Genomic DNA, 11,986 nt, shown 5'->3' on the forward strand with positions numbered 1-11,986 from the left:
TTAAAGAGTATAATTTGTACTCATTGAGTATGAGGTAGCAACTGAGTTAATGTTAAGCGTAATTCTCGATGATCTTCAGTCAAGCTGTCGATGTTTGGTAGTCTTCTTCTGGATTTACTTAAAAAGTATCATTTGCACTCACTGAGTACTGAGCATTGCAACGGCGGCATGGACGCACATAGCTATGGTCCTCTATTTTGAACCATTATATTCTCGCAATAAAATATAAGCACTGCACTGCACTAGATGCTTTGAGCTGTTTCACGGACCTTTCGAAGAACATTGCCATCACTTGCTCTTTCACACCAAGATTATCGAATAGAAAGTATCAGTAGTAACAAACAAGGAAATAGAGTGAGTCTTTAGGAGTGTGTCGAGAGGTATTGGAACGAATTGTTGTCTGTGAAATATGATAACTTGTTTACTATATTCTTGGTTCTTCCCCTCAAAAAGATTATCTAAGCGACCTAACCATTGTTTGCAACGTCACATTTAGTCCCAGAATTATTTCACCAAGTCGAAATTTAGGCAATGAATACTAAGGTGAGAGTTTTCGAGCACTAAATTAAGTCATATGACACCTTCGCATCCATTCCTGAAGCGTGACATACTGTCGAGTGACGTAGTCTATTGCATGAACAGTCTCGTATTTCGTTGCGTGACGCGTGTTCAATGTTGTGCAAAGGCTGAACGATTGTAAACCTACATGTACCTGTGCTGGAGTACTTGTTTCTCCAGTGTATCAATTTTATTGATAATCCAACGAAAGTGAGGGGAAATATATCATTTACATCGAGGGACAACTAATGCTTCGAGCCATGAGGATGGATGTTAAAACCTTGAATTCAATGCGCCAGTGGCGGCAGGGTTTTCCGACTTTCCAAGGTAAGCGTGGATAAACAGAGCTCTGGTAAATTAGAATGAGAATTGATACCGTAATTTATTTACTAGTTGTAAATTCCGACTTAAATGCGAGGTTAAACTAAGCTAGAAATAACGGGTTTCCATTGAAATATTTGTTTCTGCCGGATTGTAAGTTGTCCCGGGAGGTTGTTGATAACCCAAGGCAATCGAGGCCGCGTTTATACTAAGTTGAAAATACATCAACGGACAGCACAATTTTCGCCGAAAATGCTGCCATCAATATGACTTAAATGCTGTATTATTTAATTTATTGACATATGCGACATTTTAGGATATAATATTCAGGACAACTTTTCACGCGACAATTTATCGACGCACTTTTTGTAAGGAAAACGATGATTGACAACTAATGCCTTCTTTGCCATATTTTGGTAAGCAAAGGGGAACACGAACGCTTCATTCTGAATGTTAGCTTTTGATTTGCTGTTGGCAGACTTTTTAAGTTCACAATCGTACTGATTGGGTTTATTTTGTACTAAAGAAGTCGTACTTCTACTCATTGAGTTCAAATTTGGTGACCTGTCTTCATCCTACTTCCTGATTGGTTGGTAAATACTTATTCAGTACAGTGAAGTTAACTTAATGAGTTAGCGATCTGTGATTGGCTTATTGTGTACTTATTAGTTCATTCCAGATTCTTTTTGTGTGTTCCGGAATAGTTTTAGCCTGTGTTTATTATAATTGTACAAGTGATCATGAATGTTGATTTGCTCTTCGCATGGAGTTGTATGTGCTTAGTAGAAGACATGATGAATACTTTTGATGACTGTGATCTACTAGAAAAAGTTGTCAATATGACTAATGTACATGAATGTAATGATGTTACAGTGTCAATAAAAGTACAACAATTTAGATCTCGTTATGCAAAGTATGTTTATTATAATTGTACTCGTGTTTTGTGTGAATGCCATGGCAAAAAACGTGATCGTGAACCAAGCAGAGTACCAGTAAAGATGTTAAAACGCCTCTCTCAGAAAAGTAGAAAACTTCAGAGCTATGCGCGGAGCCGTTCAAGTAAAAACCTACCAAAGTCATCGAAAGTCCATTGTCTTATTAAAAATATTGCAGCACGAAAGAAAAGTACACACAAAACAAGTGCCAGGTTTGCACAAAAAATGAGAAGGAAACCAATTTTTAGAAGAAACGTTAACTCTTCAATGAGATGTCTACAGTTCTAGTAGAGATAAACATGGAAAGAAATATCTCAAATACTTAAGGTTCTTTTCGTGTAATTTGCCATACAGTGAGTACAAGGGTGTAATTCACAGAGGAAACTGTACAAAGAACAAGCTTTGTAATGATGTAGAGAAAAACCCTGGTCTGGTATGCACCATGTGGATCCTAGTAAAACAATAAAAGCACCACATAGTCAAGGGGATGTTGTTGTATTTGGACAAAATGCAGGACAACATGTTGCAATGAGTTTATGTGCATTAATATACCACACTATGAAAGGAATAGGCAATCCTGATGACTTAAAACAAATAATGCACATTGGAAATCAACTATATAGCAGTTTGTCTCAATTATCAAGACAATCATTTTTACTGCTAACAGATTTACCATCAATGCTTACAATACTAGAGGAAGATTACCAGCTAGAATGCAGTGAAAGCTACACTGGTGATGTCCATGGTGAGGCTACCATTGAGGGATATCAATACTGTATGGGCCTGAAAAGAGCTTTTGAGTCATTGATATCAGAATGATATAGGTTATTTATTTTAACAGTTGGTTGTATGGCTGTGGGTATTAGTTACTGTGCTGATAATGGCCATTTTCAAGTGTTTGACGTGCATGCTAGAGATATTTATGGTAAAAGTCACCCTCGAGGGACGTGTTCTATTAGATATATCATCTACAGACAACTTAGTGCACTACTTTCAAAGTTTATATGGAGCAACTGATCTGTATGAACTAAAAGGTTTACAAATTACAAAATACGACATGGCAATGAGCAACAATGTAAGAGAAGTTCAGGTATTAAAAGGATCAGGTCAACACAAGTGTTTCAAAGACCACTGTTTTGCAGTAGTTCTTTATTCTATATGTTACTCGATCATTTCACCTTGTAGTTACTGGAACTCAAATACTTTAGATGCAATCATTGAAAATGGATCTCAGCTTAACAACACAATGCACAATGAGCACTCTCTAGTTGCATCTTTTGCCATGCCTGACAGTGTTAAAATTTTTGACACTAAGATTAATGTACACATTAATGAAGTAAGTCAAGGAGAATTAAATAATTTAACTAAAAGCAGAATATCTTTAGAGACCTTGATTTTAAGGAACCACATTGGGAAAACAGGCTTTTAATGTGAATTTCAAGTTACTGTATAGCTTGTATCTATCAACAAAATACAAAAATAAAGCAACTGATTTCTATTCTGACATACGAAGACAGTCCTTCACCTGCAATGAAACACACAAAACACATTCGTAGTGTGAATAATCTAGTAGAGGAAATTAATAATATAATTCAAAATAAACAGGAATGTCAGACTATGGAGTATGATATATAATTTATTTGCTGCTCTTGTAGAATTACTGAAATTGAAAGGAAACGCATCATGAGAAAACACAGAAAAAAACATACGTATGACAGGATGGAACCTTTTGCCAAAAAAAGGTTTCTATAAGACATTTTAAAAAAATATTCAACAATGGATGCTACAAAGAAGAATTACAGAAATCCAGATCAGTTGAATCATGTATTAACCAGTTTAAGAAAATAAGAGTAGGGCTTTATTTTATATGTATGGTCTGTAATCAAATACATTATAAGAAATCAGTAATAACATGCAAAAACAAGAAGTACACTTTCCAAACATATTTCAATTTTCAACAGTCATTTGATGGAAAACAATACATATGCAACACATGTCATTCAAAGGTCATAAAAGGAAAATTACCATGTCAGGCTGTAGTGAATAACATGTATGTTGATGAAATACCCCCACAACTAGCTTCCCTAGAAAAACTAGAGCAAGTACTAATAGCTCAAAAATTAGTATTTGAGAAGATTGCTGTCATGCCTAAAGCACAGAGAAGAATTAACGGTGCAAAATGCAATGTACCTGTAGAATGTGATCAGACATGTAATCAACTCCTCATCCACCTGACAGACCTGGTATAATAATACTTAAGCTTAAAAGAAAGTTACAATTTAGAGGACATGTTTATTTTCGAGCAGTATGACCAGAGTTAATACAAGTTCTTAACTGGCTCAAAGTACATAATCCATCCCTTGTAGAACCAGGCATATGTCAAACCCATGTTGACACTATTTTTTCACTATGTTGAACTATGTTTAAGCGATGCATTGCTTCAGACTGCCTATGTGGTAACTATGTAACATACTTGATTACATAGTTCAGGGTATGTTAAACATATTTGGAACTATGCCAAAGCTATTTGAAATTTACATAGTATTTAAATATCTATGTCAATGCTGTGTAGAATCTTTACATAGTTTTAAAATAGCTATTTATTTACTACGTAATGGATAGCCCTGCTTTTACTTACTTCCTACACTGTATGTATTAACTATGTAGCAGTCTAACATAGCGTTTAAATAGCATGATGAAAACCAATTTTTTTAAGTGACAAGTTGCATAGCTTTCACATATGGAGATGAAAAGTGAATGCATCCTATGTATTCACTATGTCATCATCTAACATAGCTTTAATATCTTTCAAGTCAAATATATCACAAGTAATGGGTGACATAGTTTTTACATAGAACTATTTGTTTACTATGTAATGGGCATAAAAAGTAAATGCATTCTATGTATTTACTATGTGACAATTTTACATAGCATATAGCATGTTTGAGTGAAATATCAAAAGTCAGTATACATGATAGTTTAAACATACTGCTGTATATTTGCTAAAGGACAGTCAGCAACGAATCCTGCTTCTGGAGATATTTTAAATGTGCATTACCTATTAATTTGAAACTATCTATTGTAAAGTAGATTGAGTGAATGAATGCTACTGGGTTACATATTGGAGTTAAATATACTTATACTTCAATGTAAATGTATCGATCAGCATGTTTGGGTCAAAAATCAAATGACTCTTATTCTTTGTCAAAGTAATGACAATGGACAAGTGACATTTTGATGAAATAACTTGGAAATAATGTACATGTATTTTCATATATCAGTACTTAGCATTTAGTTGCAGATGAATTATTGAAAATTCAGCTGTCTTTTTTGTAACGATTTGGTAACAAACACATATAACATCCTGAGGAAACATCCACTTTGAGATATTTTCTTATAACATTCATCACAGGAACAGCCACAAGTCTAAAAGCAAGGGAAAAAATTGTTTAATCAAATGTCGTGTTTGAGGTAAAGTTCATTTGAAATTAATAACCTGCAAGGACATTGGTTAGACTTGGTAAATTTAGCAATTCTAAGGTAGAATTTGTTGTAGCAGAGACTAATGACAGGTTATTATATGTACACATACATGTTGTCAGAGCAAGTGATATGGTATAGCAATACTGTACCTGTTTGATGTCTTTACTTTAGTGATGTGGTTAACAACTGTCCTCCCTCTGTATGTGGGTAGCTGCTCATCATCTTTCTCCAATACTTCCACAATGGCAAAGTAATTGCAGGGCAAATGACAAGAACACTTTTGATAATTATATAATGCTTCCTGGCACTTTTCTTCAACTCTAACATAAACATGTATGGAACATAGTGCATGTTGTCAAGATGTTGAAATTTCACACTGTAATCATTTCTTGCAATGACTCGTTTATAACTCTTGCTGTGGAACAGGACACCACCTATAAGACAGCGCCGGAACACCCACATTTTCCCTCGATGCATTGGCAGTGTTGCCAGCTGTTCTTCAGTAAGAAATGATGAATTACTCCATACGTGTTCCAAAGAACCAACAACATGTGCATTTTCTCCAATGTCTTCTTTTATTGACCTGAAGTCAAAAGTAAAAATGGCATTATAATGAATTTTTGAACAAGCTATTCACTGGTATTGGCAATTTCTGCTAGCCAAGCAGTGACTTACCTGTATGTTGACCTCTTTTTTGACTTGCCTGTTAATGGTTATCAAATTAATCATGTCAAATTCTTTGAACACTGGTAATTAAAGTGCTCTCTGAAAGAACACATTGCTACACAACCGGAAAAAAGGAACCAAAAATTGGTACTCTTAATTGCTTATCAGTACTGTTAAAGCTCTCATATAAACTTCACTGTGTTGATGAATATCTGTCTAATAATATGTGCAAAATCTCATTGGCACACACTTAACAAAATAAACAATGCAACATTTGATTACCGTGCATTGTAACACTTGCTAGTTAGCTGTTCATAGAATGCCTGGAGTTCAGGAGAGGCGGTTGTGGATCTTGCAATTTCAGGCAACTTCTGGATTATTGACACAGCTGTAACAATCTGAAACAATACATGATTGCATCATTACAGTAATACTTATACATTAACAATAATTATGTGAAAAACATAAATTTAACAGTAAAATACTTGTCTGAGCAGTCACTTAACATATAATTTTCTTTAAAAAATATATTCCTAGTTAAAGATTACCTCGTACGCCATGATCTCATCGGTAGGCAATGAGATAAAGCATCTATAACATGAACATGATGCGGAAACAAACCTGGCCATCCACATTCTTGGTGCCATGGAATAACTCTCTGAGATCACCATTGTAGTCCTCAAATGGAAAGCATGAATTTGACCACAGAGGACCCAGATCTTTCACAACTTCTGGAAGATGCAAGAGCTGATGGACATTAAAGGTCTGAAACTGGTTGCCTGGAAGAAAACAGTTTCAATGCATTCATTTCTGATAAAATGAGTTGGAGATTGCTAATCAATCATTAAAGGAATACATGTACATGGTATTTCTTGAAAACAATGGTGCTTTCTATTATTCCACGTATAGGATGCCAGCCTATTGCAAGGTTAAAAATGCAGAATTAATTTGTGATCCCTTCAGCCCACTGAAAGGAATGACTTCTCTTCAAAAACAAAACAAGGATTTCTTGCAAAAAGCTAAGACAACCAAAAAATTCCTTATACTTTGACGAATGTACATCGTGCTTACCATAAAAGACAGGAGCTTGAGCAGCGAAAAGCTTCAAATATGTATGTGCCTCATTTAATTCTTGTTGTGAAATGGACTGCTTACATAATCTGAACATACCACTAGTGAGCAGCCTCAGGAAGAAGAGATGATCAGAGGGGAGGTATCTGCTCAGCAAAGGTGTCGCATAGTAAAGAAGAAATGCCAGCTTTTCTGACGCTGGAGAGAAAAAAACTTAAGTTAACTCTGAACAGGAACATCACTGAAAAAAAACAAACACTTTTACCACCAATTTTATTGATATGTGACCCTCAAATCAAAACTCCTGCGAGCATTTTAGCAATTTGCTTCCGTCAATCACGCATTGGTTATATGGCAGCCACTGTCTACCCTGTTTGTTCAACATGGTTGCTTGCTATACTTCAAGTTAACATTGTTAGCAAGTGGTGTATTTGCTCATGCAGAGGTTTAGTGTGAGCATTATAGTAAGATTTCTGCACGTCGGGGAGACATTTGTGAAGAAAATTCGGGAAATCTGCAGAAATACCTCCACGGTTAATTAACTAGCCTGGATGGGAAAAGCAAGACAGGATGATAGGTGAGAAAAGAATTGCATAGATCAGCATAAATAAATGGAAAGATGTTTATTTATTAACAAGTTTGATTGCAAGGCAATGGATTTAGAAGTGAAACTAAGTCCCATGCCTTTTACCTATTGTTGAAATAGATAAAAGGCATTCTGGAGATGGCTTTTTGTCACCTTGAAGCCAACTCAGTCTGTACTTCATCTTTGTACACTCCAGGATATTGTTCAGTAACTCTCCTTACCAACAAAATGTCAAGGGATCATTGTCATCTAGTGCATGTTCTTTTATTTATGCCAATCTATGCGGTTATTTTTTCACCTACATGTACCATCCTGTCTTGCTTTTCCTGTCCAGGCTAGGTAATCAAACATGGAGGTGAGGATTTCCTGAATTTTGTCACAAATGTCTTCCCTGGGTGCAGAAATCTTACTATGATCATGTTAAACCCATGCATGAGCAAATACACCACTCACTAACGTTAACCTGAAGAATAACAAGGAACCATGTTAACTGAACAGGGTACGCAGTGCATGGCCACCACATTTTTGAAAACAAGAGCAGCATTCCTATAACACCATTTAAGGAATGTATGATTGATGGAAGGAAATCACCAAATGCTCACAGGAGTTTTGATTTGAGAGTCACGTATCAATGTAATCAGTGGTAAAGCTAAGTATGTAAACTTCATCCAGTCACTACTTGTAAGCATATCCTTCCCACACAAAGTGGATGTAATTTATCACAAAAAAAGAAAGAATTACTCTTAAAAGCAACATTCAATATCAGTAACTACATGTAAAAGTACATCACGTGCAAAGTTGAATTACCTTTTCAGTCTTTGACATCTGCTAAACTCCTTGGACTACGGGTTATTTCACAAGTTAGTGTTACTGAAGTTAACTCCTTACTGATCTCTTCAACTTTGGAGTTGGACTTATCAAGCCACCTTGAAATCAGCTGATCAACTACACCCTCGCAGACACAATGTATATAATCCACCACTGTTCCTCTGACAACGTCATATAGTGGGAGACCAAATCCCCAAGACAAACCAACAATTCCTTCAACTGCAAACTAAAGAAATTAACATTATTTAATGCAGGGTTATCATTAATTTTTTAGTCACCTGTAGCCTTATTTTCCACACTCATAGCAAATTTGTTACTTTGTGGGTGAATTCTCTAAACAACAAGGAATTTCACCCGTAGCATCAAGGGAAAATCAAGCATACTCAGCCGTAACAGGTGTTACGGCTTACGGCTCTTAATGACAGCCCTGTTTAATGCATCAGGAATCTTTATAAGTAACACCACTTAAAATGATTGATTGTCATAAGTAAATTGTTCTTTACTACTACTTTACTACTACAGATTCATGCTTGTATCACTTTCACTGTACCTAGCTCTATATAGAAAATAAGATTTATACATGCACATTTTAGTTCAAAATGAAAATTACATTTCTTTTCCCTTGACTTCTTTGCCTTAATGCTTCAAGGGCTTGTTCTTTGACCTCATGTGTTCTTAACCCAGCATGTCCTGTTGTGGCCGCAAAAGCTTTGTTGAAAGGGTACACATGGCACCTTTGTCTGCTGTTCTTTTTACCACAACCAAGGTCAAGATGTTCTCCAGTTTCTTTGCAACGTCCACAACCACAATAACCATTAAACTGTTTAATAGCCTGCCACATGGAGCGTGCTGGAGCATCAACTGACATGTCCAGGAAGATACCTTTAATAACCACAGAATCTTTTACTGACACACATATAATAGACAGTCAAAGAGGGATTTCACAAAATGTTAACCACAGCATTGCATGCACTGTAATCTGCAATAACTGGCTCAAAAGGTGATGTTACAGGATAATGAAGTTTTACAATATATGTATACAGCTTTTGCATAGTCCCTGACATAGACCTTGTACGAATGGTGAAATCACTCTAACTAAATTAAAACATTTTCAACATATTATTTACCATGTAGCAGCTGAATGATTTGTTACCTTTGTGATAAAGTTCACGTATAGCAAGGGAAAAGGGCTGAAGAAATGTTGGAAAATGTGGCTTTCCTTTTCCAAACCACAGCCCTGTGAATATACGATTGGCACGCCTAAATCTGCAAAAGAGTAACCGTAAAAGTAATGAGCAACTAAATCCACCTTGGATTTCTCAGAGAGGTACAATCTGAGGTCCATACAATTAACTTCTTCCTTGCTGACACCTTAACTCTTGCTGCATCCAAGACCCTGCTATGCAGGCTGGTGTGACATTCTGCTGAACAATTTTTACGGAAAAAAATATAAAATGGTAAAATATGTTGTCTTGTGCAAGTGTATTTGATTCATCCAGAGACTGACACTAAAGATTGTAGAACAGTATAAACTGACTAAAAGGAAGAAAAAAAGGAAATCTAATATGCAGTTGGTGGTGTGGAAATAACAAGACATTTCAAGATCTTTTTATGGGCACAGTGGTTATATCACTGAAACAACTGAGTCTGAAGAGAAATAATACAAAACAAAAATAAAGTACAGTTCTAAATAACACAAATAAAGGAATAAAAAACTACAAACCATCAATTAATTCATGACAAGATGGATTTTGAATTATTGCCAATTTCTGCCAATTAGTGACAGTTGATACTGTAGCAATATTTAGACAAAAAATGTTGAGTACTGTCAATTTCTGATGCTAATTTGTAAAAATTGGCTATATGTCTGAAAGTAACCTTATACATGGAGTTAATTAATGTTATATCATGCTATGGAAAGGAAGTAAACACACCTTTCAAGTGGTGGAATCTCATTGACTGTGAGGTACACAGGCCAAACTCCATAGCCATTTGACCTTATCAGTGTAACACCATCTGTGTTACCCAAGAAGGATATGTTATGTGGATCCAATAAGAATTCATCAGAACAGGAGTGTTGCTTGTACAATTCTCCATCGTAGACATCTTCAATTGCATCAGAGTCTATCTTGGCTCATTGAAAACGGTACTGGAGTTTCTCAGTTATGTCGGGACCTATCAAAATTGTATTAAAAATTTGCACAATAATCTATTTAATGCCATGTGATAACATCCCGTGAAGTTGCTTGGTTTGGTGAAGGATTTCAAACAACAACTACCTCACAACATGGGTAAATGGATTAAAAAGTGTAGTGACTGATAGATAAAGAAAGTACCACTATGTAGACAAAATGCACTTATGACTAGTTCACACTGAGTATGACTGTCTTTCCGTATGTTCCAGTGCCACACCTACAAGTGTAATTACCCAGATTCTGTACCCGATATAGCAAAAATTCCATCAATGAATCTACATGTACATGTATTTTCACAAAACCAAACATCTTGTTTCCACTACAAATAATTGAACTGTTAGCAATTAACCCCTAAGTTTGACAGGTACAAAGTCTCACCAAAACTTCATGACTTCAAATTGGCTATATCAAAAGCAATGAACTTCTGTGATAAAATTGTCTTTAGCTGCTCCAAAATGGGTATTTCAATGAAGTAGCATGAACAACTAAGTGGGGTTCCACATACTGTACATTTTGCTCCACCCTCGGGGGGCGATGTGCCAGGGTAAACTTTACAAATCATATTTGGACAATAAAAATGTTTTAAAATTGGTTGCTTCAGAGCTTGGAAAAATAGTTGAAATTCCTTCAGTTCAGTAATACAGTTGTTAGGTTTTGGGCAGTGGAAGTGAATAAGTTCTAACATATCTTCAAGGGCTATTCCAGAAAGTTTATGACGTACAGCAAAGGCCATGACTAACAAGGAACTCTCTGCAACACTGTGCTTTTGTAGTCCTCATACAAAGGCAAGTCATCTTCGTCTGTTTCTTTGCTTTGGCTTGAAGCAGAGGTTTCCTTAAAGAATTCCATGTCTGGAATCTCATGATTGAGAGACAAATCATCTAATAAAGGGCCGTCATGATAATGAAACACTTCAGGATCTTTCTCAGTGATAAGTCCCTTCATATGGATCACAAATATGTGTCAATCTGGTAGCAGAATCCTTATCTCTTTCTATTTCAAAGCAACAATACATTTTAAAGGTTACTGGGTAAACCTGGACGGATTTTCCAAAAGCTAAAGTTCAGACAGGAGTTATAAATAAGCTTATTGTGAAAAGCTTCAGACTCACCTTCACAATTAACCGTTTTGTCCTCTACTCGGCCAAATTCTGCAAATTCACGATCTACCTGGGAGCAGTTGAGCAGTTGGCCACCAACCGTAGTTGGCGAATCATTGTCGTAAAAAGATTGACCATCACTATTTTTGTTTTGCAAACATTCATCTAAAAGCTTTCGCTTCTTAAATGGTGAAGTATTCTTTCCCAAGTCTTCGTATACTTCTGATGAAAACTCACTGCGAAT

General features: G+C 35.9%; 1 long non-coding RNA gene and 1 pseudogene across 2 annotated transcripts; one reads left to right on the plus strand and one right to left on the minus strand.

Moving 5' to 3' along the window:
- Positions 1 to 673: 673 nt before the first annotated feature.
- LOC149111152 (uncharacterized) lies at positions 674 to 3,994 on the plus strand. Its single transcript, XR_016207804.1, has 2 exons — positions 674 to 885; positions 2,482 to 3,994. It is a non-coding gene; the product is annotated as an uncharacterized LOC149111152 (long non-coding RNA).
- A 591-nt stretch (positions 3,995 to 4,585) lies between these two features.
- On the minus strand, positions 4,586 to 11,588 carry LOC110064388 (uncharacterized; annotated as a pseudogene). Its single transcript, XR_016208079.1, has 11 exons — positions 11,036 to 11,588; positions 10,823 to 10,860; positions 10,383 to 10,623; positions 9,602 to 9,714; positions 9,059 to 9,366; positions 8,428 to 8,674; positions 7,035 to 7,232; positions 6,585 to 6,742; positions 6,246 to 6,361; positions 5,447 to 5,880; positions 4,586 to 5,240 (listed from the first exon to the last, which is right to left on the minus strand). The product of XR_016208079.1 is annotated as an uncharacterized LOC110064388 (transcript).
- Positions 11,589 to 11,986: the final 398 nt, after the last annotated feature.

Source organism: Orbicella faveolata, unplaced genomic scaffold (assembly GCF_042242905.1).
Source record: "Orbicella faveolata isolate gen_17 unplaced genomic scaffold, um_ofav_v1 contig_24, whole genome shotgun sequence".
NCBI classification, from domain to species: Eukaryota; Metazoa; Cnidaria; class Anthozoa; order Scleractinia; family Merulinidae; genus Orbicella; species Orbicella faveolata.